The sequence below is a fragment of the Mustela nigripes genome, chromosome 18 (assembly GCF_022355385.1).
Source record: "Mustela nigripes isolate SB6536 chromosome 18, MUSNIG.SB6536, whole genome shotgun sequence".
NCBI lineage: Eukaryota > Metazoa > Chordata > Mammalia > Carnivora > Mustelidae > Mustela > Mustela nigripes.
The window spans coordinates 20,904,511-20,917,264 of NC_081574.1; the positions used below are offsets into that span (position 1 = coordinate 20,904,511).

The 12,754-nt window shown below is 38.2% G+C and overlaps 1 pseudogene; it reads right to left on the reverse strand.

Moving 5' to 3' along the window:
* Window positions 1-9,505: 9,505 nt before the first annotated feature.
* LOC132006525 (large ribosomal subunit protein uL29-like) lies at window positions 9,506-9,881 on the reverse strand (annotated as a pseudogene).
* Between the last annotated feature and the right edge of the window lie 2,873 nt (window positions 9,882-12,754).

Consider the following 12,754-nt stretch of genomic DNA (forward strand, 5'->3'; position numbering starts at 1 on the left):
TGGTAAGACAAATGATGAAATTAGTTACCACATATAGAATCTATAACAATGATTTGATCTTAGAGTTTAGAGTAGTCAACATATTCAGGTACTCATTCTGGCTGTCACCTTCTGGTTTAAGTTTAGTCTCCAATCTTGGAAGGACTGAGGCTGGTTAAGATAAAGCAGAGTTTTGGTCACCTGGGTGGCTCAGTTGCTGGGCATCTGCCTTCAGCTCAGGTTGTGATCCCAGGGTTCTGAGATTGAGGCCCACGTCGGGCTTCCTGCTCAGTGCTTCTCCCTCTCCCACTCCCCCTGCTTGTGTTCCCTCTGTCTGTCAAATAAATAAATAAGCAAATCTTTAAAGAAAAAAATAAAATAGAGTTGTTTAAGGCTAGTTTGGGAAATATATTACCTCAAATTCAGTATATCTCAGGAGATATAGAAACTCACATGTCTTGGCAAAGTTGAAACAACATTTTAAGAAGGAGACATGAGATTTATGAAGATCCTCTCATTGAAAAGGACCAGAACATGTTCCAAAGAATACCACATCCATGGGTGTATATACCTGACTATATAAAGATATATGTATATATATATATATATATATACCTATGACAGAAAGAAGGTTGTGTAAAATTGCCAGTTCTATTTTCTATGTGTTTGGTGTTAAAATGTGATTTCTCTCATGAAATTAAGATAGGAGTATACTTGGCTAGGCTTTGTTTCTCTCTCCTCTCCCATGTTTTTGTGTTATTTTGGTGACTTACTAAATAAAGGTTTTGGGAAACAGCACAACATATCACTTAATGTTCACGACTATTTAGTCCTTTCTACAGATGAGGAAACTGAGCCTTTGAGAGATTTTTGTTTAACTTATCCAAACATAGGTAGTGAGTCAGTAGACTACTTTTTGAGCTCTAGAATGAGGATCTTAATCTAGAATGAAGATCTTAAAAAAATATGGACTCTACAGTAGTGGGTTGGCATTGGGCAAGCAGCTTTCATCTGCTACTCTGTGCACAGATATTGGGTTCTCTGGAAGACTCTAGTCAGCTTTCACAGGTGGAGTCAGAAGTGGAATCACTTTTAATAAATAGCAGCATAAGCAGTATTGTCTTTGGAGGGCACCTATAGTGGTAGCACAAGCAATGCTTCAAAGCTTCCATTTTGGATTCCAAGATGAGAAAGGACAAGAGAAGTAAATGTCTAATACTGTGAAAAAGCAAAGAAAAGGTTTTTCACAAAACACATGTGAGCTATTTCTGAAAAGACCCCAAAATTACCTGAGAAGAATTTATTCTGGATACAGATGTTCTCATAAAAATGAATGATGTCTAAGCTAGAAAAAACACGGTGACAGTTGTATCATAACTATTTTACTATAACTATTCCAGTTTTTATTATTTTGAAGGTTCTTTTTAGCTCTAATATTTAAAAATTTTTAGATATAAGAGTTTATTTCATTAGTACCTTCCCACTCAAAACAATCATATTGTTAGGATCACCAAGTCAAAAAAGAAGCAGGCATCAAAACAATGTGAACTGCAAAGCATTCAAAGGATAAATGAACCATCACATTTGACTTTTCTTTAGGTACTAGTGCTAAACAACAAAATGAAAACATGAGTTACCAGTAGGGTGATTTTTTTTTTCACTCTGAAAGACTAGGAAACTTTAGAATGATCAGTTATTCCCTATGTATAATAAGTTGTGCAACAAGTTATATAATTTCATGTCAATCTTTCCATGTGAAATCTCTGAAGATCAAGAATAGGTATTAAGAGCATTTGATGACCCAGTCAGCCCATGATTTTATCATGGGATTTTATCTCAAGAAGTGTGATGTATGGAACATCTCTGTGTGGCCTCTTAGGGCAAGCCAATATCTAGAAGTATATAATGCATGTTCTTCAAAGCAGAGAGCTCTTCAGAGCAACACTTATAAAGGAGAGAAAGAAGCAGAATTTGACAGAGGGAAGAGTTGAATAGCACCCTCAGTAGTTTCTATAGGGAGGTCTGAAGTTAGAATTGGCCTTCAGAGTTCTCCTGAATCAAAGAAAGGGACCTGGGACTTTGTACCATGCTTGGCTAGTCACTGGTTCTAGACTAACCCCTGCAAGTGGATCCTGCCATTACTGCAGCAGCAGCCTTTCGAAATGGCAATTCCAGGGGCACCTGAGTGGCTCAGTTGGTTAAGCGTCTGCCTTTGGCTCAGGTCATGATCCCAGGGTCCTGGAATCGAGCCCCGCATCAGGTTCCCTGCTCAGTGGGGAGCCTGCTTCTTCCACTCCTTCTGCTGTTCCACCAGCGTGCGCTCTTTTACTTTCTCTCTGTCAAATAAACAAATAAAACAGAAAGAAAGGAAGGAAGGAAGGAGGAAGGAAGGGAGGGAAATGGTGAGTCCAGGAGTGGGATTTGGCTATGAGCAGTGAGCAGTAAACACTCCTGAACATGGGAAATGTGTGAGCTGGTCCTGAAGGGGGCTCTGGACAACACACCACAGCATCCAATCCAACCTAGCTCTTAACCTTCTTGCCTTTGTATCTGATGTTCAAGCTTGTTGCTTCACTTTGATTTCCTTCTTTTTATCTTATATACTCTCCTAGGGACTGTTTTGGTTTCATCCTCTATCTATCTCTTTCCTTTTGGTACTCTAGATGGCAAGTACATCTTGCCATCTGCAAAAATGATCTAGAATTGGGGTGCCTCGGTGGCTCAGTGGGTTAAGGCCTCTGCCTTCGGCTCAGGTCATAATCTCAGAGTCCTGGGATCGAGCCCCGCATCGGGCTCTCAGCTCAGCAAGGAGTCTGCTTCCCCCTCTCTCTCTGCCTGCCTCTCTGCCAACTTGTGATCTCTGTCTGTCAAATAAATAAATAAAATCTTTTTAAAAAATGAGCTAGAACAATTATGACTGGAATTAAAACAAAAAGTCAATGCAGATTTGCCAGTCCTGCCACAGTTATTCCTCCACATTCCACTTCAAGAAGGATTATACATAATTAAATTGATAGCATGTGACTTTCCTCTCTTTGTCTACTTGTTCTAACATTTCCCTTCCCTGTCTTTTTACAGCAACAAAGCCAGGAATTCAGCTTCTAGGTCTTTGCTGGAGTTTTTACTTCTGTGATGGCATCCTTCTTCCAGATATAGATATAGATAAATATAGATATAGATAAATAGATAAATATTGAGTTCCACCTCTGTCTCAAATATTTCTCCAATTTTCTTGCCTCCTTCAAATTTTTAGCACACACTGTCTCTGCAATACATTGGGTATTTGATAATATACATCTGACTTTACCTTTCTATACTCATGGTTGTCCATACTAATAACCATGAACTTCTTGAATTTTTCATCTTATACTCAATGCTTGGCACAGTATCTTGCTTATTGCAAGGTTTTTTGTTTATGTGTATATATGTGTGTGTGTATTCCTTTGTTCCCATCAGAACCCATCACATCTATTGTTTTCTATAAAATAAATGAGTGACTTTTGAGCTTTAAGTGTATTTTTTCCAGATCTATCAAGGCATAATTAACATGTAACATATGTGAGTTTAAGGTGATTAACAAAACTTGATACACATATATAATGAAACGACTACCACAATAAGTTTAGTCAATTAATTAATTTATTTAATAGTTTATTTATTTGACAGAGAGAGAGTGACCACAAGTAGGCAGAAAGGCAGGCAGAGGGGGAGAGGGAAGCAGGCTCCCTGCTGAGCAGAGAGCCTGATGTGGGACTCCATCCTAGGACCCTGAGAACATGACCTGACTGAGGGCAGAGGCTTAACCCACTGAACCACGCAGGTGTCCCAAGTTTAGTTAATTTAGTTAGTTAACCTCACATTGCCATTTGTGTATGTGTGTTGTGATAACACTGAAGATCAACTGTCTTAGCAACTTTGAGATATTGGTACAGTATTGTTAACTGTAGTCACCATACTAGACCTTAGATACCATGAACTTATTTATCTTATAACTAGAAATCACTTTAACCAACATCTCTCCTTTTTCCTTGTCTCCAAGTCCCTGGCAACCACCATTCTACTCTCTCCATTTCTATGAGTTCTGCTTTTCAAGATTTCAGATATAAGGGAGAAAGAACATGAAGGGAAGGTAGGGGGGGGGGGGGGGGTGGATAGGTGAAGGGGATTAAGAGATACAAACTTCCAGTTATAAAACAAATAGGTCATGGAGATGAAAAATGCAGCATAGGGAATTTTTAAATAGTAGAAGGAGAACATGGAGTGTTTGTCTTTGTCTGACTTATTTTCATTTATTGCAATGCCCTCAAGATCCATCCGTGTTGTAGCAAATGGTAGAATTTCCTTCTTTCTCATGGCTGAATATTATTCTCTCACGTGCATGGGCATGCACTTGTGTGTGTGTGTGTGTGTGTGTGTGTGTGCACATGCGCCACATTTGCTTTATCTGTTCATCCCATCATGGACACTTGGCTTGTTCTCATGTGTTGTTTATTGTGACTAATGCAATAAGAAGGGAGATAGTGATTTCATTTCCTTAGGATATACACCTAGAGGTGGACTTGCTGGATTATGTGGTAGTTCTATTTTTTGGAGGAAACTCCATACTTTTTTTTTTTTAATAGTGGCTGTTCTAATTTATATTCCCAGCAATAGTGCACAAAGTTTTTCTTTTTCTCACATCTTCATCAACATTCATCTCTTTCTTGTCTTTTTGAGCATAGCCATTTTAACAGGTGTGCAGTGATACCTAACTGTGGTGTTGATCTGCTTTTCCTGGTAATTAGTGATGTTAAGCAACTTTTCTTGTATCTGTTGGCCATTTGTATGTCTTCTTTTGAAAAAAGACTATTCAGGGGCGCCTGGGTGGCTCAGTGGGTTAAGCCTCTGCCTTTGGCTCGGGTCATGATCTCAGGGTCCTGGGATCAAGTCCTGCATCCGGCTCTCTGCTCAGCGGGGAGCCTGCTTCCTTCTTTCTCTCTCTGCCTGCCTCTCAGTGTACTTGTAATTTCTCTCTGTCAAATAAACAAATAAAATCTTAAAAAAAAAAAAAAGAAAAGAAAAAAGACTATTCAAGTCCTTGCCCAGTTTTAATCAGATTGTTTTCCTACTATTGAGCTTTAGGGGTTTCTTATGTATTTTGGATATTAACTCCTCATCAGATAGATGCTTTATAAATATTTTCTCCTATTCTGTCTTTGCATTTTGTTAATTGTTTCTTTTGCTATGGAGAAACATTTTAGTTTGATGTAGTTCTGTTTATTGATTTTTGCTTTTGTTGCTTGCTGTTTTGGTGTCATCCAAAAAATTGTTGCCAAGAACAATGTCAAGAAGCTAGTCCCCTATATTTTCTTGAGGAGTTTTATGATTTTAGGTCTTGCATTTAAGTCTTTACTCCATTTCAAGTTAATTTTTTTCAGTGGTGAAAAATAGGGGCCCAGTTTCATTCTTTTGCATGTGAATATCCAGCTTTTCCAACACCATTTATTGAAGAGGCTTTTTCCCATTGCATATTCTTGGCTGCCTTATAGGTTATCAGTTGACTATATATGCATGAGTTTATTTCTAGCTCTTGACTGTTCCATTGGTCCATGTATCTGTTTTCTTGTTGTTTGTTTGTTTGTTTGCCAGTATGATACTGTTTTGATTATTGTAGCTTTTTAATAAAGTTTGAAATCAGAAAATTCTATGCCTTCTGCTTTGTTCTTTTTCAGGATTGCTTTGGCTATTTGGGATCTTTTGAAGTTTATACACATTTTAGGATTGATTTTTCTATTTATATGATAATTACTATTATAATTTTGATAGGGATTGCTTGACTCTGTAGATGGCTTTGGATAGCATGGATATTTTAGCAGTATTAATTATTTTGATCTATGAACATGGCATATTTATTTGTGCCTTCTCCAATTTCTTTCATCAATGTCTTATAGCTTTTAATGTACAGATCTTTCATTGCAAATATCTTCTCCCATTCTGTGGGTTGCCTCTTTGCTTTGTTGACTGTTTCCTTTGCTGTGCAGAAGCTTTTGGTCTTGATGAAGTCCCAAAAGTTCATTTTCGCTTTTGTTTCCTTTGCCTTTGGAGACATATCTTGAAAGTTGCGGTGGCTGATATCGAAGAGGTTACTGCCTATGTTCTCCTCTATGATTCTCATGGATTCCTGTCTCATGTTGAGGTCTTTTATCCATTTTGAGTTCATCTTTGTGTAGAATGTAAGAGAGTGGTTGAGTTTCATTCTTCTACATATAGCTATCCAATTTTCCCAGCACCATTTATTGAAGAGACTTTTTTCCACTGTATATTTTTTTCCTGCTTTGTCAAAGATTATTTGACCGTAGAGTTGAGGGTCCATATCTGGGCTCTCTACTCTGTTCCACTGGTCTATGTGTCTGTTTTTATGCCAGTACCATGCTTTATAGTAATCTTGGTGATCATAGCTTTGTAATAAAGCTTGAAATTAGGCAACATGATGCCACCAGTTTTGTTTTTCTTTTTCAACATTTCCTTAACAATTTGGGGTCTCTTCTGATTTCATACAAATTTTAGGATTATTTGCTCCAGCTCTTTGAAAAATACTGGTGGAATTTTGATCGGAATGGCATTAAAAGTATAGATTGCTCTAGGTGGTATAGACATTTTAACAATGTTTATTCTTCTGATCCATGAGCATGGAATGATCTTCCATCTTTTCGTGTCTTCTTTGACTTCTTTCATGAGTGTTCTGTAGTTCCTCGAGTACAGATCTTTTGTCTTCTTGGTTAAATTTATTCCTAAATATTTTATTACTTTTAATGCCATTATAAATGAGACTTTATTTCTTTTTCAGATAGATTATTGTTAGCATACAGCAATGCAGTTGATATTTGTATGTTAATTTTGTATTGTGCAACTATATTGAATTTGTTTATTGGTTCTAATAGTTTTTTGGTGGAATGTTTAGAATTTTCTATACATAAGATCACATCATCTGCAGACAGAGGCAATTTTATTTCTTCCTTTCTTATTTGGATGCTTTTATTTCTTTTACTGACTAAATTGCTCCAGCTAGAACTTTTAGTACTACATCGAATAGCAGTGAGTTGTAAGATGGGGGACCTTTCTCTTAATCATGATCTTAAAGGGAAACATGTCAAACTTTCACCATTGAATATGATGTTAGCCGTGAATATGTCATATATGGCCTTTATTATATTGAGGTGCATTCCTTCTATACCCAATTTTTTTAGAGTTTTTATCAGGAAGGAATATTGAATTTTATCAAATGCTTTTTCTGCATAATTGAGATAATCCTGGGCAATGTTCCATGTATTCTTGAGAAGAGTGTGTGTCTTGGTGCTGTAGGGTAGAATGTACTCTTTATGTCTCTTTGGTCCGTTTAGACTAAGACCTTATTTAAAGTGGGGTTTTCAAGTTCCCTGCTGTTATTGAATAGTTGTCTATTTTTCTCTTAAGATCTGTTAGTATTTGCTTAATATATTTAGGTGCTCTGATGTTGGGTGCATATGTACTTATAATTGTTAAATACTCTTACTGAATTGACTGATTTTCTTTGTCTTTTATTAGTTTTTGACTTAGTCTATTTTGTCTCATTGAAATATGGCTAGTCTTGCCCGATTTTGGTTTTCATTTGCATGGGATATCTTTTTTTTTTTAAAGATTTTATTTATTTATTTGACAGAGAGAAATCACAAGGAGACGGAGAGGCAGGCAGAGAGAGAGAGAGGGAGGCAGGCAGAGAGAGAGAGAGGGAGGCAGGCTCCCTGCTGAGCAGAGAGCCCGATGCGGGACTCGATCCCAGGACCCTGAGCTCATGACCTGAGCCAAAGGCAGAGGCTTAACCCACTGAGCCACCCAGGCGCCCCTGCATGGGATATCTTTTACCATCCCTTTGCTCTGAGCTTATGTGTATCTTTAAATCTAAATTGAGTCTCTTAAAGGAAGCATATACTTGGATCTTATTTATAATCCAGTCAGCCACGCTATGCCATTTGATTAGAGAATTTAGTCCATTTACATTTAAATAATTATCGGTCAGCAAATGATGCCATCTTATTAATTGCTTACTAGCTGTTTTGTAGTTTCCTTCTTCTTTTCTTCTTCTCTTGCTGTCTTTCTTCATGAGTTGATGATTTTTCATATTGGTGTACCTACCTCTTTCAGGTTTAGTGGGGCTATTCATCTTCCACATGATCTAGTTTGTCTCTTGTTTAGGTTTTGCTCAAACATCATCTTTCATAAAGCGACACTCACTGTCTCCATCTGAGGTAACTCTAAAGTTGGTCAGCTATTCCATAATGACTCTCTATCCCTTTATCATGAGGTTTTCATCTTCATTGCCCTTTTCTCTCCTCACTGTAGTACTCCCAATGTCAATTATTATATAATAGTATATAATAACTATATTAAATATTTATTAAATGAATGAAATCCCTCATTAATATTTATCAACTATCCTATAGGTGGTACAATATTATTTCTGACTATATAGAGAGGAGTACAGTAGTTATGGGCCTTGATTTCATGTAGTTTGTAGTCCAGTAATTGAGAAAAATAGTAACCAAAGAGTAAAACAAATATAAAAAGCTCATATCTTTATCTCTGATGTTGCAACTAGCATATAGATAATACTCTACTGTACCTGTGAATCATTCAGGTTCTTCTCAAAAGAACAGAATCCAACTTCAACGATTCAAAAGATTTTAAATAAAAAAATATTTACAGAGGTATGAACTGTGCTAAGGGAATGGACAAAGAACGTGAGATGCTCAAAGATCACCAAGATCAGAAAGCCATTGTTACCTTTAGGAGTAAAGGGTTAAAGAAAGCAAACAGTATTATTGTGAACCCAATACGTACTGAAGCTGTGGAAATAGGCCACACAATAGGTGTGGTAATCAAAAAGAGATGCTAGCCACTCTAGAGACATAGCTAAGTGCTATGGTCAAAATCAGGAAGACATACCCCAATGTCTCTCCTCTTCTCTGATCCTCTGCTTGTCCATGCTACTGGTCAAATCCAACTGGAATCCAAGTAGCAAAGAGGATGGGTAACAAAGTTTCCCAGTGTCAGTATTTTGGGGCACAGGCAGGGAAATGTGGAGACTAGATTTTGAGTGTTTGTGTTAAGGGATGGAGGGAAGAAAGGTGTTGTGAACAGAGAATAGTTAAGAAGACCTGAAAGAACTCAACAGTACTGTAGTAGAGATTGATTTGCTCCCCTCCCTAAGCTATCCCATAGGAGTATAGTGTTAGCATCATGACAAATACCCAGTGAATGGAAGAATTAAGTCCTTTAAACTTTATACAGTTTTAAAGTTTAATTTTATATTTTTATTCTCATAATTTAAGCATTTGTTCATAACCCTGAAATATCCTAAGAACCTTTTTTTCTGACCAAAAGGGAAAAAAATTCTTCTCTTCTCCCTCCCTCTCCCCTCTTCCTCCCCTTCCCCTCCCCATTTCCCACTTTCCCACTTCCCTCCACTTCTCTTCTCTTCCTTCAGTTGGTGTTTTATTGATGCAGAAGCTCAGGCTTTGACCACACACTCCAGCAACAGGTACAGCTGCTCCTTCCTCTGCTACTTCTTGGTCTTGAGATTTTCCTTGTGATTGTTCAGCCACAGTCACATGGCACATAACTTCTTGAGCAGCAGATCCAGGAGTTCGTACTTCTTACCCTTGTAGAATTTCCTGATGTTCTCCTTCTGAATCTGGTTGATGACGGTAAGAGCACATGGAATAGATTTGCAAGTAACTGAGATCCTGGAGAGCTTTGAAGCCACTGTGACTGTTGACTGTCACTTTGGGGACATGCAGCTGAGACAGCTCCAACTTCGGGTTTTCCCACTGTTTAAGCAGCTCTTCCTTCTTGCCACGAAGGTCTGGAGCCTTAATCTTGGCCATGTGTGGTCGCTGCTGGTAAGGAAAAGAACAGAAGTATTTTCTTTTAAATACCAGAAGTTTCCCCTCCCCAGAGCATTTCAAGATAATAAAATTTACTGATGATTCTGTGGGCCATTAGTAAATTCTGTGGAAAGAGTAAAAACTAGTCCCTGAATTATCATTATCTGGAGTGGTCTGTTTTAAAAGCAGCCAATAAAAAAGGTCATTTTTAAATCCTAAAATGTCACTTAAACAAGAATCACCATGTTACACGTATTTTGCCAAATATCTGTGCATTCTTGGCAGTTTCATGTTAGTAGGAAATGTCATTCATTCTTTTCCTCCTGTGCCATTGTGAAGCTACTGTCTCTCAGCTCTGAACCTCCTCGTCTCTACTTGGCTTTGGGATGCTCAAAGTACATTTACCCTTTTTCAGCTGGTAACTTCTGCCACTGGGATGAAGACTGGCAGGCAGGCAGTGGGAGCGAGGACCCACCAAAGCTTCCCATTTCTACCCGTGTTGCCGTAGTGGTTGTGAACTTTCCTGTAGCAGGCCTTTCCAATTTTTCACCTTTTCCTCTGGCCTCCCTGTGATCTCTCTGGCACCAGCACCTCAGAGATCTGACTTCCAGGTTCAGGGTGCTTCCTCCAAGCTTCTAGTTCTAATGATCTCAACCTCTTCTCTTTGTTTCTAAACCCGAGGATGGTAGTTGACTATGTTTACTATTTCTATGCTACCCGAGTATGCCCTTTTCACTTTTCTAGCTCTCTCATACCTGCTTTAACCAATGCCCTGTATTAAATTCTTTGCTAAAAATCACTGGTGGGACTGGCTATGTTTTCCTGATTGGACCTAGATATACTCCTTCTCACTGTGCCATTATTCTTCTTCCCTAACCCAACCAAATCCTTTTTTTTTTTTTTTAATTTTACTACACAAGCCATTGTTTTTAAGAGTGGAGTAGTCATCCCGTTAGCCATTAACAAGAGATGGAATCTCAGTGAATCCAGAAATAAGCCCAATTCATTTTTTATCTCCAGTATGTTAGGTACTATTTTAAGCATGGTAAGAAATATTTCTGTGTCATCATAGACCTACAGTCTGGTAGGAAAGACATATTTTACAGATGTGGGGGGAAAACTACCATAAAATGCAATTCCATGTATATTCATGATGTATGACATTTGGAGAAAAAAAGGGATTTGATGAGGATTTAATAGCTAAAAATTACTTCATGCAGGAGTTGGGATTTGGCATCTCTCAAATTATGGGAAGAAGGTCATGAAAAGATTGAAAGCCAGAGGGTTTTATAAGCAGAAGGGCAATTTGAGACAAAACATGGATCCAATAGTTATGTTTTTTTTTTCATTAATTCATTCACTCCATTTGCTCATCTACTCAGTTAATCTACACTTATTTTTATATACCTTCTCTATGCCAGGGCCTCTAGGATACATGAGAGACCCTGATACATTGGTAGACCAAAAAACATATATTCCTGTCTCTTAAGGCTCATATTTCAATAGGATAGATATATTGATCAAATAATCACACCACAGATGTGTAATTGTCATTGCTCTGTGTCCTATAAAAGAGGTTAATGGGTCTGTGGAAGAGAATAGAGGGGACTAGGCAAAGTGTGAAAGACCAGTGTTCCAGTTTAAGCAATTGGCATGTGCAAAAATCCATGCAGAGAAGGAACAATGTGGGTACAAGAGGCTAGAAGCAGGTCTATGTATCTGGATGGAGGAAGGATTGGAAAAACATGGGTCTCTATGGAATTAGAAGAACTGAAAATCAATAGATATGAGCAGGCCAAGGAAACTTCAAGAACCCCCTTCTGTTTGTGGAAACCAAATAGCCCTTGGTCAGAGTGTCAGCCCCAGGAAATACCATTTCAGACCATAAGCTGAGAGCGTAGAAGAGATGAGTCCTTACCCCAGTGTGCTATAGAGGAGTTTTGCTCACTAATGATTCTATAGGGGAGCAAGAAAGAGCAGTGTCTGATGTGGAAACGAAGGACTAGCTCCCCGGAGCAGAGCATTTTAATTTCACATGCACAAAGTACAGCATGCTAGAATCCTCTCCCAGCACATCCTTTTAGTCTCCAAAATACATGAATTTATTGAGAGTGCAGATGACTTGTTATAGAAAACAGTTTCAGCATTTGGTATAATTAATGTAAATATTGCATGTAATAGTAAAATAATCTAACACTTTCTTTATTTAAAGCAGGTTTAATTAATGTCAAGTGTTGTAGCAAGTGGTGATCTCCCCCTGCCTGCCTCTCTCCTCACCCTGTGTGCAAATGCTCCCTGCTGCCTTGTTTACCTGCAGACTTTAGTGTCTAAACACACAGGAGGGAATTTATGCTTTATTTCTAAAGCACTGTCTCTTCTTTCCTTCAAAAATAGCTTCTTTCTTTCAGTAAGAGAAACTATTCCCAGAGCCTCTTGAAAATTATTTTCTTGTAGACAAGTTCTATGTCTTGCACTGCTCGCCATGACCTACGCAGACCCACTTCAGGTTTATAGGCCTAACCATTGGGAGCAGGAATGTAGGTCATCTCTACTGGCCACTGCCTAACAACTGAACTCCCTTCTCCTCTCATTCTGCCTTCAGAGTGACTCCACGGGGAGCCTAAACAAGACAAGAAACTGGTTGGGGTGTCAAAAGCAAATGTCAAGAAAACAGAAAGAATTGTGTTAGGCTTGCAAAATAGCCAGGAGGGAATCTTCACGAACTGCCTTCCTTAGGAGTGAAATGGTATGCCTGCTTAACACAGGCCAATTTAACATTAGCAAAGGGACCAAAGCCACTATGTAATACATCTCTCTATTAAGCATTTACATCATATTATATCATTGCTGAAGCGAGGCACGTTGATTTTCTT